General features: G+C 48.9%; 1 pseudogene; it reads right to left on the reverse strand.

Moving 5' to 3' along the window:
• Positions 1-1,548: 1,548 nt before the first annotated feature.
• LOC120919650 lies at positions 1,549-1,656 on the reverse strand (annotated as a pseudogene).
• Between the last annotated feature and the right edge of the window lie 14,622 nt (positions 1,657-16,278).

A 16,278-nucleotide genomic window follows, 5' to 3' on the forward strand; every position in this document is an offset into this window, starting at 1 on the left:
TCCAAGACCACCAACATATGGAAAAGTTTATCTGATGTTATTTAAAATGGTTATTTATTTTAAGCTTAGAAATTGTTAAATAAATAGGCCGTAAGGACAATTTTTACTCCACAACCCTGTCAGTCGCTTTATTGGGTAATTGGGGGGTGTTGGGGAGTTTGAAGTATAACAGGTGGGTTATTACTGAGAATCTGACCTTAACATGTCATGACAGTGTGGAAGGGAAGCAACTAAAGGGTAACTGGGAAAGGAACAGGAAGGGGTTGGACGGTCTAGAAGAAGGTTTGAAGGGAGTGGGGTATTATTTAAGGGAGAGGCGGGGACTTCTGGTCAGCAGTCGAAGGGACAGTGAGAAGGAAGCAGTTTCCCTCCCTCCCTATATTTATTTTGTTGTCCATGTCGGTTTGTCGTAGCAGTGATAGTAACGGCAGTGGTATTTGGTCGTTGATGGGGGCAGGAAACATATGAGTGGAAGTGTTGGGGGGCTCATCAGTAGTATGGGCCCCTCTGGTGTATTCCAGTTGATGGCTAGCTGGAATACGGGAATGGTTGCACTGCGGGAAGGGGGTTGTCTCCAAGCTGTTTTTTTTTTTTTTATTGAAAGCCCATGGCGTGTGTAACACTCAAAAAAACTTCACCCGGTGCCAAAAAAATGTGCACAACATAAAGAGGTGACACAAAAACGTGTACACAAGCCCTCTGAAATGAGAGGGCCTTGCCCTGAATCCCCCAGGGCGTTACGCTCCTGACAGGGAAAAAGGGTACATACACTTGGTCCATCTGGCCTAAACCAGACGGACCCCATTCTCTGGAGGGACTGCCGAAACAGACCCACCCAAGTACGAGGTGGGGCTCCCCCGAAGGCAAACATAAAAATACAAAACGTGACACACATAAGGAATAAATAAAAGAAAGTGGGGGAGGAATAAGTGGAGAAGGAGAGTGAAAAGTGGCCATTGTGCAATACAATGGCCAGGCCCTCCGGCCAGGAATAACAAATTCCTCCGATCCCAGCCAAAAGGCACAGCCCAGGAGGCAGGTGCTAAAAAGAAGCATGATCTGGTGCAGTGACCGTGGTACCATCAAATCAATGTGACCCTCAAAGTGACTTTCTGGTACTCCTGGACTGCCACTCCAGGGGCACATGCACCATAGGCTTTCAAGTTTCTATCCGACCCCCCGACAGGATCAGTGCAGCCCTCCATCCCTGCCGAGAGCCCCTTCCAGGTTTTCTCAGGGAGAGCCGTCTATCCTACAGCCTCCTGGTACTAGCCCTTCTAGGACCCCCTCAATCCGGCGGATTAGTATGGCCTCACCCTGTCTCAAATTACAGGGCTACGCCAGCTCCTCCAACCAAATCACCGACAGGGACAGCACTTACACCGACACCAACCAGAAGGCCAGAATAAGACCAAATGCAGCCACTCATCCTCACCAGAAGCACCCTTCCAGACGGCTCAGACTCGACAGTGGCCTACCCCCGACTCGGTCGCAACGTAGTAATCCACTAATCCCTCCCGAAACCGTCCTTCCAGGTGCAATGACGCCATTGGATTTGCATCCACCCTCCCATGTAGGAGGTGCTTCAGCGCATCCTTTGGCAACTGATAAGAACAGATACTACACTTGATCTTAGCCAAAAGGCAGAGAAGCGAGAATCCATGCAAGCCTTACCAGGCCATTTCAAAATCTTTTTAATCCTAACGTAATGTCTGATTATTCTGCCATGAAGGTCCCTTCCAAGGGGAGACCTCTGGGGTGGGGCTTTAGGGAGTGGGAAAGGGTTCTCTGGGGGTTGAGCACAGAGCCTGGAGTTGGGCTTTAAGTCATTGCTGTTTGCCACTAAGTCCATTAGGCTTTCCCTTAATGTGGATCCTGCTGCCACACCCATCGTGGAACCCTGAGGCCAGCTGCGTTCATCTGAGGACTGATAAGTATTGCTCATCTCTATTCCCTTATCTGTCTCAGTAATCTGAGAAAGGCCTGGTAATCATTGGAAAGGCCTGGTGGTCCTGCAGAATGGTCCGATGGCCACACCATGCTTCCATGTCTCATGAACGATCAAAATACCGAAGCCGTATCTGCCCCTTAATTATTTACTCGGTGGCGCAGCGTACGTGGCTCCAAGCCACAACATTGCTTGTGCTGTGATTCTGTTTTATGCTGATCTCTTTATAACGAGGAGGAACCTCATCTGAGATACTATAAATAGTTTATGGAAGTAACCCTGCCGAGCCTTATCACACAGCATAACCTATTGCTTATTTATTAGTAATCTATATAATATGTATGTGGAAAACAATAATTTGTGAGGGATAAACAGGCGCTGCCACGTCTTCGAGTTTTCTGACAGGCCTGGCCATAATTAATAAAACAATGTGAGGAGCATAGTGCAGATACAACCATCAGTCAGAATTCAACTGCAAAGAGAACTCTTTTAGCCTGGTATGGGCTACGGGGCAGAAAAGTGGCTTAGTGGTTGGCACATATGCCTTGTAGCACCGGGGTCATTGGTTGAGATCCAGGACACTACCTGCATGGAGTTTGCATGTTCTCCCTGTGCATGGGTGGGTGTCCTTCTGCATCCCAAAGCTGTTCAGTGCAGGTCTAAAAATCCCAACTGCAGACCCTGGCAACACATTGTCAAGTGGCTAATCTGGCTCTGGTACAAGGGGGACCCGGGCAGCAGAAAGAAGATGAACAGGGACATGAGGGGTGGCAGCGGTGGCATATATTGATACCGATCCCCTATTTTTTGCCCTCTGCGGCAGCTGAATATCGGGGAGAGGGGGAGGAGGAGAAGCCTACTTTCAGCTGCTGCAAGAGGAAAATACAGACCGGTTCTACTAAATTCCACCCCTGTTGCCCCTCCTGTCCAGATTCTGGGGGTCAGCAAGGAAGGATCGCGGTTTACCTGCCACCTGCCCACGATCGGCAGGTAGATCGCGACTGACGGGTTGCCAACCTCAGGATTAGGGTGTGCCCAGGCACACTGGGCACACCCCTTGCATACGCCTCTTCCTCAGGCCAATATATATTCTTCTACAAATTGCAATAAGCGTTTATTGATTGGTTTGCGCAAAGGTTATAGCGTCTACAAACTATGGGAAAGATTTTGGGAATTTTTATGGCATTTTTTTACTTTTTATTTTTTTACTAGTAATGGCGGTGATCTGGGATTTTTAGCAGTACTGCGACATTGCGGCGGACAGATCGGACACTTTTGACACATTTTTTGGACTATTGACATTTATACAGCGATCAGTGCTATAAAAAAAGAGTGATTACTGTGTAAATGTCACTGGTAGGCAAAGGGGCTAACACTAGGGGGGCGACCAAGGGGTTAAATGTGTTCCCTCATGTGTGTTCTAACTGTGTGGGGGATGGGACTGACTGGGGGAGGAGACATATCGTTGATGGGGAACCTTGGCACCCCAGATGTTTTGGAACTAAATTTCCCATGATGCTCATGCACTCTGCAGTGTAGTTGAGCATCATGGGAAATGTAGTTCCAAAACATCTGGGGTGCCAAGGTTCGCCATCACTGCTATATACAGTGGAACCTTGGTTTACAAGTTACGCAAAACAAACAGGATTTAAGCTTTTGGGGTGTGCAGTACCAGATTTGGCCAGAGGTTCGATGGCGCCAGTGACACTCGGACCGGTTCGGAGCCGTTTCCGAGTTCAGCCGAACTATCTCCGAGTATTTACGAGTCTCTCTGTCGCCCCCCCCCGCCTCTGGCCACATGCGGTATTGCATGCAATAGAAGTCAATGCAGAACTAATTATCTTTGTTTCCATTGACTTCTATGGGGAAACTCGCTTTGATATGCGAGTGCTTTGGATTACAAGCATTCTCCTGGAACGGATTATCCTCGTAATCCAAGGTTCCGTTGTAGTAGAAACACACGATCTGTCTCTCCTCTCCCCTGACAGAACAGGGATTTGTGTGTTTACACACACAAATCCCCGTGCTGGCTCTCGCGCCCGCGCCATCGGGTCCCCTGCCGCGCCACGGCGGCTCTTAAAGGGAACAATGTGCCCATACGTTGCTTTGCGCAGCCGTGCCATTCTGCCGACGTATATCGGCGTGAGCCGGTCGGCAAATGGTTACGTAAGGCCAATATTTGCTCTCAGCGGGTGGCATACAGTATCAATAATTAAGTGCGAGACTGTACGATGGATGAATTTCACTGCCGCTCTTGGCTGACGTCCTCCGTCGCTGGCAAGCGTTGGCTGTGCCAGCTGATAGGTCCAGCAGGAGGGAGCAGATGGCCCTAATAGGACGGAGCAATGAAGCCCACACACACACGGTAAATATCTTCCCGGAAACTCCAGAAAACTCTTTCCTTTTTCCCTTTCTTCACATCCAAAGCTGATAATTGGTCTTCAGCCCTCAGGTAGATTTTGTCCCACGCATTAGTCACAAATTCCTGCTGTTTACAGAAACCTGCGAACTCCGCCGCGCGGCGTCCTCCCGGTGCAGACGTACATATTTATGTGCAATATACGGAGCGGTAACGAGCGGCTGATCTCTGGGTGACCAGACCGTGTAATTTACTTTTTACAAGTTGTTTTCCCAATTAGAGAAGTTGCACGAACCCCGGCGAAAAGCTGACGCGTAAGTCGCTGGTTATATTTAAAGCAGAGCTCCAAATATAAACAGGAAGCAAAATTCATCTTCCTAATGTGTGAATCGCATACTTTGGTCGATGGCCTTTGATTTTTTTTTTTTGTAACCCATTTACACCATCCAGACCAGGGACAGGGCTTCCAATCATGATGGCCGCACAGGAGCCACGCCTACTTGCTCCTAATCATCAGTAGGTGACCGATCGGTCATGGTTCTGGGGGGCGCTGATGGCGTGCACCCCATAATGAGGCAGCGTCACACAGTGGCGTCAATTGGGTTGGTAGGGCTGTGATAAAACATGATGTCACCCCCCCCCCCATGTCTATCCTGCCAAGCACCCTGCAGGCAGTGCACAGTCACGGGGCACATCCCAAACCGGCCCGTGTAATTGATAGTATGGGGTGGTATAGTGGCAGGTTAGGGTGGTATAGGGCAGGTTAGGGTGGTATAGGGCAGGTTAGGGTGGTAAAGGGCAGGTTCGGGGTGGTATAGGGCAGGTTATGGTAGTACAGGGCAGGTTAGGGTGGTATAGGGCAGGTTAGTGTGGAATAGGGCCGTTTGGCTTGGTATAGGGCAGTTTGGGGTGGTAAAGGTCAGGTTAGGGTCGTATATGGCATGTAAGGGTGGTATAGGGCAGTTTAGGGTGGTATAGGGCAGGTTGTGGTGGTAAAGGGCAGGTTAGGGTGGTATAGGGCAGGTTTGGGTGGTATAGGGCAGGTTGGCTTGGTATAGGGCAGTTTGGGGTGGTATAGGGAATGTTAGGTTAGTATAGGGCAGGTTAGGGTGGTATAGGGCAGGTTGGGGGTGGTAAATTGCAGGTTAGGGTGGTATAGGGCAGGTTTGGGTGGTAAAGGGCAAGTTTGGGTGGTAAAGGGCAGGTTGGGATGGTAAAGGGCAGGTTAGGGTGGTATAGGTCAGGTTAGGTTGGTAAAGGGCAGGTTAATGAGGAATAGGGCAGGTTTGGGTGGTAAAGGGCAAGTTGTGGTGGTAAAGGGCAAGTTGGGGTGGTAAAGGGCAGGTTAGGGTAGGTTTGGGTGGTAAAGGGCAAGTTGGGGTGGTATAGGGCAGGTTATGATAGTATAGGGCAGGTTATGGTAGTGTAGGGCAGGTTATGGTAGTGTAGGGCAGGTTAGGGTAGTATAGGGCAGTTTGGGGTGGTATTGGGCATGTTAGGGTAGTATAGGGCAGGTTAGGGTGGTATAGGGCACGTTGGGGTGTATAGGGCAGGTTAATGTGGAATAGGGCAGTTTTGGTGGTAAAGGGCAGGTTGGGGTGGTATAGGGCAGGTTAGGGTGGTATAGGGCAGGCTAGGGTGGTATAGGGCAGGTTTGGGTGCTAAAGGGCAGGTTGGCTCTCCCTGCAAACAGCTAAAAGCCAGCATGCGGAAGAGGAGGAGAAGCTTTCAGTTTCTGCAGGGAGATCCATACAAGGGATCGGTTCCTGTAATTTTCCCGCCGCACCGGTCACACTCTCCTTTCCACGATGCTGCTGTCCGGGTCCCCCTGCTGAACTGATGGGACCTAAGCCCCGTACCGGACAACCGGTGTTACCCCCTTATCCATAGCCCTGGATACACAGAATTTTAGCAAACTAAATACCATTCAGTTACAATTCTCATCTACTTCAAGGGGTTAACTAAAGCCAAACCGCGCATCCAGAAAACACAACACCAACCCGCAGAGCAAATTGGCTACATTTAATCAGAAGAAAACAGCAGATTCATACAGATCTCCTCTTGCCTACATTGTAGTAATTGGATTTGTGTTCTAAAATATACAAATAATTTGTTTAACATTTGTCCCCCATTAGAAGGAAATAATTGGCGCGTTCATTTCCTGCGTGACACAACGCGCCTCGGTTTGTAGAGCTCTCCTATTTTCCCTGATTATATTTTCATTATTTATTTATTTATTTGTTTTCTTCCCATATTTTTTATTTTTATTTTGTTCCAAAATCATTGATAGCGTTGCACTGAGGACTTTCATCATTACTGCGGCGAAACTCTCCCGGAAAGAGCTTTTCATATTATCGGTGGGAGGCGGCTTCTCCGCGCTCTTCAGAACATCTTTTTTTTTTCTTCTTCTTCTTCTTTTCAATTTTCATTTGTTATGAGGTGACCTTCTGACTTCCGCGGCCGCTTGTACAAACTGGAAGTGACACTTAATGAAGCAGTCACGTCTTTGAAGTCTCTTCTCCGTAAACAAATGGACTTCCCGCGTACACGGGCAGGAAATGGAGAGAATGCGGGATGTCACCCAACCACGAGACTAGAGGCAGACGCCTGCAAGTGGTGAAAAGCTAGCCATACACTAGTAGATTTTTTAACCACTTACACTTACAGGGGTAGATTCACATAGAAGATACAACGGCGTATCTCCGGATACGCCGTCGTATCTCTGAGTGCGCTCGGTCGTATCTATACGCCTGATTCATAGAATCAGTTACGCATAGATTTCCCTAAGATCCGACCGGCGTAAGTGTCTTACACCGTCGTATCTTAGGCTGCATATTTACGCTGGCCGCTAGGTGGCCCTTCTGTATATTTACGTGAGGAATATGCAAATGAGCTAGATACGCCGATTCAGAAACGTACGTCCGACCGGCGCAATTTTTTTTACGTCGTTTACGTTAGGCTTTTTTCGGCGTATAGTTACCCCTGCTATATGAGGCGTATCCTATGTCAAGTATGGCCGTCGTTCCCGCGTCGAGTTTTGAAAATTTTACGTTGTTTGCGTAAGTCGTAAGTCCCGGGCCCAGTACAAGAGGGCTGGCTGTTCTGCCTTATCAGTACAGTCAGGCACATGGGGGGGGGGGGGCACAGACCCCTTTGCAGTGCAGCCGGAGGGAGCAAAAGGAGAAGAAGCAGGCAGCACTACATGGTGAGCCACAAGAGTTGGCAATAAGGCAGTACAGCTAGTCCTCCTGCTCAGTAGGTCCCGGGCCCCCCCTTTGAACTGATGGGGCCCCCGGGCCCAGTACAAGAGGGCTGGCTGTTCTGCCTTATCAGAACAGTCAGGCACATGGGGGGGGGGGAGGGCACAGACCTCTTTGCAGTGCAGCCGGAGGGAGCAAAAGGAGGAGAAGCCGGCAGCAATACATGGCGAGCTACAAGAGTCGGCATTAAGGCAGTACAGTTGGTCCTCCTGCTCGGTAGGTGCCGGGCCCCCCTTTTGAACTTATGGGGCCCAGTGCAGGAGGGCTGCCTGTACTGCCTTATCAGCGGTCCTGACCCAATAGGAAATAGAACCTGGGAAAAGCAGCGAGACCGGCTTGGGGTCTGACTCTGAGCTACACAATAAAACATGGCAGCCAATTAAAATGTTGCACCTTTGAGGGAAGGATATCAGACGTTAACCTTTATCTGGTTGCTCTGGATTTCTACATGCCAATGCTCCAATTTCCTACAAATGCTTTTATTAAGGTAGGATTAGCCGTTCCGTATGCCGGCGATGGTTGCGTAGTATTTAAATCTCACACTTCTTGCCTGACCCCTTACCGTTCTCCATGTAGTAATGATAGGGTTTTGTCTGACTTTACATGTCAGCCTCATCTCGCGCCATTCAGTGCCTCTTCCTCCTCCGCACTTAGTGAATCATTAAATAGGAAAAGTTCACCAAGTCACATTCTGGCTCCTTCACTGTCCTTACCTGACTGTGCCACCCCCGAAAGCAGACTTGTAGGGTATGACATATAAAACGCAGAGACAGAACGCCAACACAACAGACTAAGAACAGAACCTTATCTGCTAATTACAGCGTAGTGGTCATCTATGCCTGATGGACGTTCAGGAAGGTACAACTGTGCGACTTCAGGGGGGTCTTGTCAGGAAGGGCATGCCAGTAGACAACATGGTTCCTCTAGACCAGGGGTGTCAAACTTAATTTTAATGCGGGCCGCCCACATCAGCATTATGGTTGCCCTTAAAGGGCCAGTTGAATCTGTAAGACTAGATACTACACATACTGTACCTGCTGCCTTTTAACATTAGGACACTTACCTGTCCTGGAGCCCAGCTATGTTGGCACCGCTTCAGATCGCTGGGTCGGGTGTTGCCGCCGCCATTGCTGGTAAGGGAACCTAGCAGTGTGGTCTTTCGGCTTCACAGCCGGGTCCCTCAGAGGCGGCTCTTTAATTAGGCAAATTAGGTGGTCGCCTAAGGCCTCGCACTCACAGGGGCCGCCTTGTTAAGATTCGGAAAAGCCCATCGCTCACAAACCCCCACAACCACCGGCCAGGGTTGTGGGGAAAAGGCTCTTGTCCTTTAATTATTTTTCCCCATGAAGGGCGTTAGTGGGGCCCCCATGTCAAGTTTTGCCTAAGGCCTCACAAAGCCTAGAGCCGCCTCTGGGGTCCCTATTGCGCATTTGCAAAGCGCGCTGTGCTCTCTCACAGGCCCAGAAGAAGGGGAGTGTCACGAGGGCCACAAACTGAAGTAGTGGGGAGGCCTTCCTTGAAGCCTCTGGAGATGGAGACTTGGTGGACACCGGGTGGCAGGGGTGCAGAGCACCGCGCAAGCCTTAGTCTGAGATCCAAGCAGAGGTCAAGTCCACTCTGACAACGAAGTACAAAAGGGTTAACCAGAAGAAGAATGGTTGAGATCCAAGCCGGGGTCGGTTTCAATCTGGCAGCTGAGTACAAAAGGGTCAAAGGAGTAGAATGGTCAAGGTACAAATCCGAGGTCAACGGCAAGCAGCAATCGTAGTGTAAATAGGATACGCTCCGCCCGCACAAAGATAAAAATACAAACACAAAATACGTGAATCTGGCCCCATATTTTTACATATTTCTTTCAAAGTGACACTATAAGGATTGTTGAACAATTTTTTATTTATTTTATTTCTGCAACTTTAGAAACTAATATTTTTTTTGTCACATTTTCAATTATTTTTGGAAGTCCTAACAAATACATATTTATGGTGTGGTGCCTCCGTGACACTCCATCTAATCAGAGTCTGCGTCTTACTGCGAGTTATTCCATCTCACTCCCAGACTAGTTCCAGTTTCTCATTATTATCCCCAATTCCCTATCCCTGCATTGACTAGCCCCTCCCCCCACCGATCATTAAGGTACAACTTCTGTGGGTTGTAGCGAGGTGTCCCGACTTTCCTCCTTCAATTTCACGGCCCCCATCGTCCCCGACACCCCCTCCTCGTGCCATTCATCATCTCGCCGGAGCTGTTCTGGCTGCATTAGCTCCATTAGGAAATAAATGCTTCCAGCAGACACGGCCATTAATGCCAAGAATTACTTGTGAGCTGTTACCAGCCAATTTAAGCAGCCCCTGATCCCGTCTCAGCCCATTAATTATTCCGGTCTGGCTCCCAGAGGGATGAAAATCCTCCTCCTTTTCATTCTTCCCGCGCCGCGGCGGAAAGGCGATTCTACGGGGGGGAGCGGCACCGGACTCAAGGCTTTGGGGAGAGGCGGCTGCCGGATCATTAGGCGGAATTAGGACGTGGCTTTGTGGAACTGACTCCCAGCAGAGGTGGCAAAGCGATTACGGAGGGGAATTTGCAATTATTAGGGTATAATGTATCAGGGGTTACGGGAGGATATTAAACGCCGGCTCTGGGAGACCGGAGAAGGAGAATATTGCACGCTACATACAGGCGACTAAAGGTGAACTCCGCAGACGAAAAATCTCTAACCTTACAATGGGTTCCCCTCCCCAATGCAAAGGTTACCCTAGGGCAGGATTTCTCAACCAGGGTTCCATGGAACCGTAGGGTTCCTCCAGCGGTTGCTAAGGGGTTCCTTGAGCAATAAGCAACTTCTGCCTCTTAGGCTGCATTCACACCTGAACGCGGCGTATGTTACTGTGATTTGCCGCGACAAATTGCAGCGTTTTGTCCCACGATTCGCCGCGACAAAACGCGGCGTTTTTTAAGCCTAACATACGCCGGAGGGGTGATCAACATTGTCGGCTATGCCGAAAGCCGCCTGAAAAAAAGGTCTGGGACTTGTTTTGAGCTTCTGGCGTTTCGGCGTTCGGCGTGGAGATGTGAACCATCTCCATAACCGACAATGTTAAATCACCCCTCCAGCGTATTGCAGGCTGCAATAGCGTCGCGCTACAGGCGACAATACGCCTAGGTGTGAATGGAGCCTTAGATAAGTTCCCACTGACGCTAGAAATAGAAGGGTACCCTCACAGTGTCACGCTATATGCATTGCATATATCTTTTCTTTTCCATGACACATAGGTCCAGATTCACGAATATCTGGGCGGCGTAACGTATCCCCTTTACGTTACGCCGCCGCAAGTTTTCGCCGTAAGTGCTTGATTCACAAAGCGTAAAGCCGTCCAGCGCAAGCCCGCCTAATTCAAATGGGGCGTGTACCATTTAGATTAGGCGCGTTCCAGCGCCGAACGTTCTGCGCATGCTCCGTTAGGAAATTTCCCGCCATGCTTTGCGCGAAATTACGGTGCCCCGACGTGTTTTTTGAACGGCGATGTGCGTAACGTACTTTCGTATTCCCGGACGTCTTACTCAAAAAAAGAATAATTTAAAATTCGACGCGGTAACGACGGCCATACTTTAACATGGATGATGTAATTTTACACCATCTAAATAGCACTCTTAACTTTACGACGGGAAAAACAGACTAGCGACGACGTAAGAGATTGCGACGAACATGCGTATCTTCGTGGATCGCCGTAATCAGCTAATTTGCATACCCGACGCTGGAAAATGACGCAAACTCCACCCAGCGGCCGCCGGAAAATTACACCTAAGATCCGAAGGCGTACAAAGCCGTACGCCTGTCGGATCCTAGCCAAAAGCCGTCGTATCTTTGTTTGTGAATGACAAATAAAGATACGACGCGGCAAATTTGAAAGTACGCCGGAGTATCAGCAGATACTCCGGCGTACTTTTTCTGTGAATCTGGCCCATATTGGCCACTGAGAGCTGTCTTAAGAGTCAGGAGGAGGTGTTTTTTCAGCCCACTCATCCAGCTGTGATCAGTATCTCTGTTAGCTGTTTGGACAAACAGCCGTGAGGTGAGCTGCTAGCACATCAGAGGTGTCATCACTGAAGATTTCATTTTTGAACGTTGCATCTTGGGTGGAGGTGTTTCATCTAGACACTGTTCTGTGGAGGAATTACTGGACTGCTAGATCTGATCTTTATTTATGGACAGGACTTTATCACATGTCTGATTTTTGATAGTTTTGCACATTTTTTCCACTTATTTTATGCTAGTTTTGGTGTTTGTATATGTAGTAGCCATTTTACTATGTATTTTCAATGTTAAATCTTTACAGGAGTAAAGGTGTTGGTTCACTTTCATCTGTATTGTTCATTGTAGTATCATTAGATACCCCCTTTTTTTCTTTCACTGTTTAGTTCACCCACGATCCCTTCACTCCCCATTCCCTTTTCACTTCCCCTTCCCATTCCCTCCCTCACAGCGCAGCTACCATACTTTACATTATTCCCACTGACACTATTGATCTTTTTAGCTATCTGTAAGGGGGTAATTCTTCCAAGTGACCACAAGTATAAGGAACATTCTTCCCACCAGTGGCGGTGTGTCCATAAGGGCGTATGGGCACCGCCACCCTCTCTCCAGCCACCCCTTCTATGACCAATGGATATGACCGCCGCTGCCACCCCCTATTCCCCTTGAAGTATAAGGCTAGGACTCAGGAATTGGAATAGGGACCTCCCCCAGAGGTCAAAGGTCAGAAGGCGGGTTACTAAAGGTCAATGGTCACAAGGCGTGGCTGACCCACCCGCCACCAAAGTGTACCGCCTACTCCAACTAAGTCGGGGAATGAACAAGTCAGGGAAAGCATTTCAAGGGGAAATTACAGTGGCAGGGGGGTGTTTTTGAAGCACCTGATTAGAGCCATAAGCTATAATAGGCTTCAAAATAGGTGAACTGCGAAGGCCATGCTCGCAGTCCGCCCAGGTGTGTTAGAAAAGCGAATGAATATTTACTTTCCTAACACTGAACCGGCAATCAGATATTCAGGTCTGTTACCCGTCACCTGATTGGCTAAAAACGACAGGCGCCGCAATTTTACGCCTATCAAGAGGAGAGGGCGGGAGGAGGCACATGGAGGACACCGCTCGCTGCCGTCACCCGATGCCCCACCGAGACAGGGTACCGTATATACTCAAGTATAAGTCGACCCGAATATAAGCCGAGACACCTAATTTTACCACAAAAAAATGGGAAAACGTATAGACTTGAGTATAATCCTAGGGTGAGAAATGCAGCAGCTACTGTAAGCGGAAAATAGGGCCAAGAATGCCCATCTGCAGCCTCACTGTGCCCATCTGCAGCCTCACTGTGCCCATTTGCAGCCTCAAGCCCTGTACACACGGCGGGGATTCTCGTCAGAAAAAAATGTAGTTTTTCCTGACGAGATTCCTGGCAAGAACCGTCGACCTTTTGAATAGAACAAACGCGGTGACGTCGCCGCCATCTTGATTCTCCCTACCTATGCCTTGAAAGCCACCGCGCATGCGAAAGTCGTTTCGAGCATGCGCAGGTTTCCATGGAGGCAGGTAAGTATACACACGCTCGGGTTTCTAGGCAGGAAAACACTGCCGAGAATCCCGACGAGAAAATAGAGCGCAGGTTCTCTATTTTTCTTGTCTAGATTCTGGGCAGTTTTCTCGACGAGAAACCTCAAAGCCTCGTACACACGCTCGGTTTTACTCGGCAAGAAAGCTCTGCCAGCAGTTTTCTTGCTTGTTCTGGCCGAGAAAACCGTGCGTGTGTACGAGGTTTCACTGTGTCCATCTGCATGCCTCAGCTTCACTGTGCCCATTTTCAGCCTCACTGTGTCCATCTGCATGCCTCAGCCTCACTGTGCCCATTTTCAGCCTCACTGTGTCCATCTGCATCCCTCAGCCTCACTGTGCCCATCTGCATGCCTCAGCCTCACTGTGCCCATCTGCATGCCTCAGCCTCACTGTGCCCATCTGCATGCCTCAGCGTGCCCATTTTCAGCCTCACTGTGTCCATCTGCATGCCTCAATTTTGAAAAATTGCTTCCCTTAATGTTTTTCAGAGTACCTGTTTCCACATTGCCGATAACATAAAGGGAATAATCCAGCCGTTCTCTTACATGTACAGAACTGGACGGGACACTTGACCGATAGCAGAGCGGCGGCCATGTTTACATTGGCCTGGAATAGCGTTGAAGTGCCTACTGTGATTGAAGGGCCCCATTGTGGCGGGCGAGGGTGTGACATTGTTTCAAGACGTCTTCATTTCAACAGCCGCCCAACTTCAGCCGCCATTGTAAAAATCAATTTTCCCTGATTAAGTGCTTCAGCTCGGGCCGGCGTGACCTTGAGCGAACGCACTTACAGAAAATAAGAAATGAGAAGTGAAATGATTATGGACAAAAACATCTGATTTGCGCGTTTTTTTTCCTTTGTTACCTTTTGTGATGCTTTGTATAATATGTCACTCCAAGTCCTGATTGAGTTCTCAGATCCCGGAAGAGAGGCCATTACCTTCACAGAGGCCACTAAGCCGCTCTTCAGAAGAGGGTCTTCGGTGATGTGGCCAATTTCCTGTAGAGGACTAAATTGTGAATGGAAAACCAAATTCTTATTTTTAAAGCGTGAAGATTTGTCATGTTCTCTTCCTGGATGTTTTTTTTTTGTTTACTCACCTTTAGAGGATTAACCACAAGTTCTCAATGGAATTAAGGTCTGGAGAGTCTCCTGTCCTTGCCATGGACCCAAGTTTTGTTCCTCAAGCCACTTAGTTATGACTTTTGCCTTATGGCAAGACAGGGTCGGATCGGGGGGGGGCAATTGCCACCCCCCGAGAAATCTGTTGCGGGCCGGGCGGGCGAGCTCCGCGGGCGGCTCCGAGAGCGGTCGGCTCCGTGGGAGGGCCAGGCGGGTCGGTTTGTGGGCGGGCAGGTGAGAGAGGGGATTGGCCAGGCTGCCGAGTGGCTCCTGGTGACTGTGGGTGGGCAGGTGAGACGTGAGAGAGAAGGCTAGGCGTGTGTGTGTGGGTGGCTGGACAATCAGCCATCCGACGGGCAGGGGAGCAGAGAGATGACATCATCTCTCGCCGCCTGCATCCCTGCATTAACTTCTGCCCTCACTGTGCAGGCAGCATGGGCAGCAGAGAGATTACATTATCTCTCTGCTGCCTGACTCTGTGACAAAGAAGCAAGAGACAAGCCTTACCTGGCAAGTGACCATTGTAAATTGATATTTATTAAATCAAAAAGTAAAAAATATGGTGCTTTTTCAAAACTGTTGCTATACTTTTGTTTATAGCGCAAAAAAAAACTAGAAAACGCAGAGATGATCAAATACCACCAAACGAAAGCTCTATTTGTGGGGGGAAAAACATGAAGATTTCATTTGGGTACAGTGTTGCATGACCGCGCAATTGTCATTCAAAATGCAACAGCGCTGAAAACTAAAAATTGGTCTGGGCAGGAAGGGGGTGAAAATGCCCTGTATGGAAGTGGTTAAAAAACTAGCCACCAACCAGATTTTCTCAGGCATAGGTGTGCGCAGCCTTTAGGGTGTGCACCCCAAAGCTCAAACACACTCTACCGATCACTCATGATGTTCATTCAGAAAGGGGAGGGGCTGGTAAATGGCATATTTACTGGCCCCTTCCCCCATCCATCTTAAAACATCCACAGCAACAGTGCTGTGGGGGGAAGGAGAGGGATCCAGGTCAGTGGGGGAATCTGTTCTGCACAGGGTGATTAGGGTGTGCCTGGGCACACATCTGGCACACCCTGTGTGCGCGCCTATGTTCTCAGCACATCTGCAGCGTCTCCCGGAAAGCGTCTCGACCCCTGGAGTTCCCGCTTAATTGTCACTTTTTTTGGTTTCAGTTTCCATCGGAGGTTCTTGGAAGTCGACGGTGGAGGAATAGCGGATGCCGCAGCGTACGGCGAACAGGACGCAGTGTAGGAGAAATGATTGAATATGGCAGACGCTCCGTCTGTAAACGGCCAGGCGGGAGCTCGGTCCATCTTCCGGCACGCTTCATTTAATGTGAGCTGAAAATTCCCAGAGTCTCCGGCTCCATTCCAAGCTCAATTTCAGAGCGCACCACCCATGTGTAAAATTACAGCGTTCTCTACTTAGAGGGAAGATTTTTTTTTCTCCTTTTTGAATTGGGGGGGCGGCTGCTAGAAATTTTCTATCATCTCTACAGGGAGTCCGTGTTATCCTGTGTCATGTTCCAAGCCGTTTATATCGCTCTGGGTGACAATCTTCATTGCCGCAATCTATATTTTTCACAGTAAAGTAAATACCCAAGTCAAAAATATACAACCTGTCCTGAAAGTTAGAAATCGGCTTTTTCGGTAAACACCGAGGATTGGCAGTAATGTGTGAGAAGGTGCGTTCAACGTTGTTAGACCGACAACAAAATAGGAAAGTCTATTAAAAATGAAAATACATGTAAATAGAAACTTTAACTTGTTACATTAATTTAAAAAGCTCTTCTATTCTAAATAAAAAAGTATAAGCCTAGGGTGTCCATCTGTGTGCCTCACTTTGCCTCACTGTGTCCATGTGCATGCCTCACTGTGTCCATGCCTCACTGTGTCCATGCCTCACTGTGCCTAATCCTCACTGTGCCCATGCCTCACTGTGTCCATGCCTCACTGTGCCTAATCCTCCCTGTGCCCATG

This window comes from Rana temporaria, chromosome 12 (genome assembly GCF_905171775.1).
Source record: "Rana temporaria chromosome 12, aRanTem1.1, whole genome shotgun sequence".
NCBI lineage: Eukaryota > Metazoa > Chordata > Amphibia > Anura > Ranidae > Rana > Rana temporaria.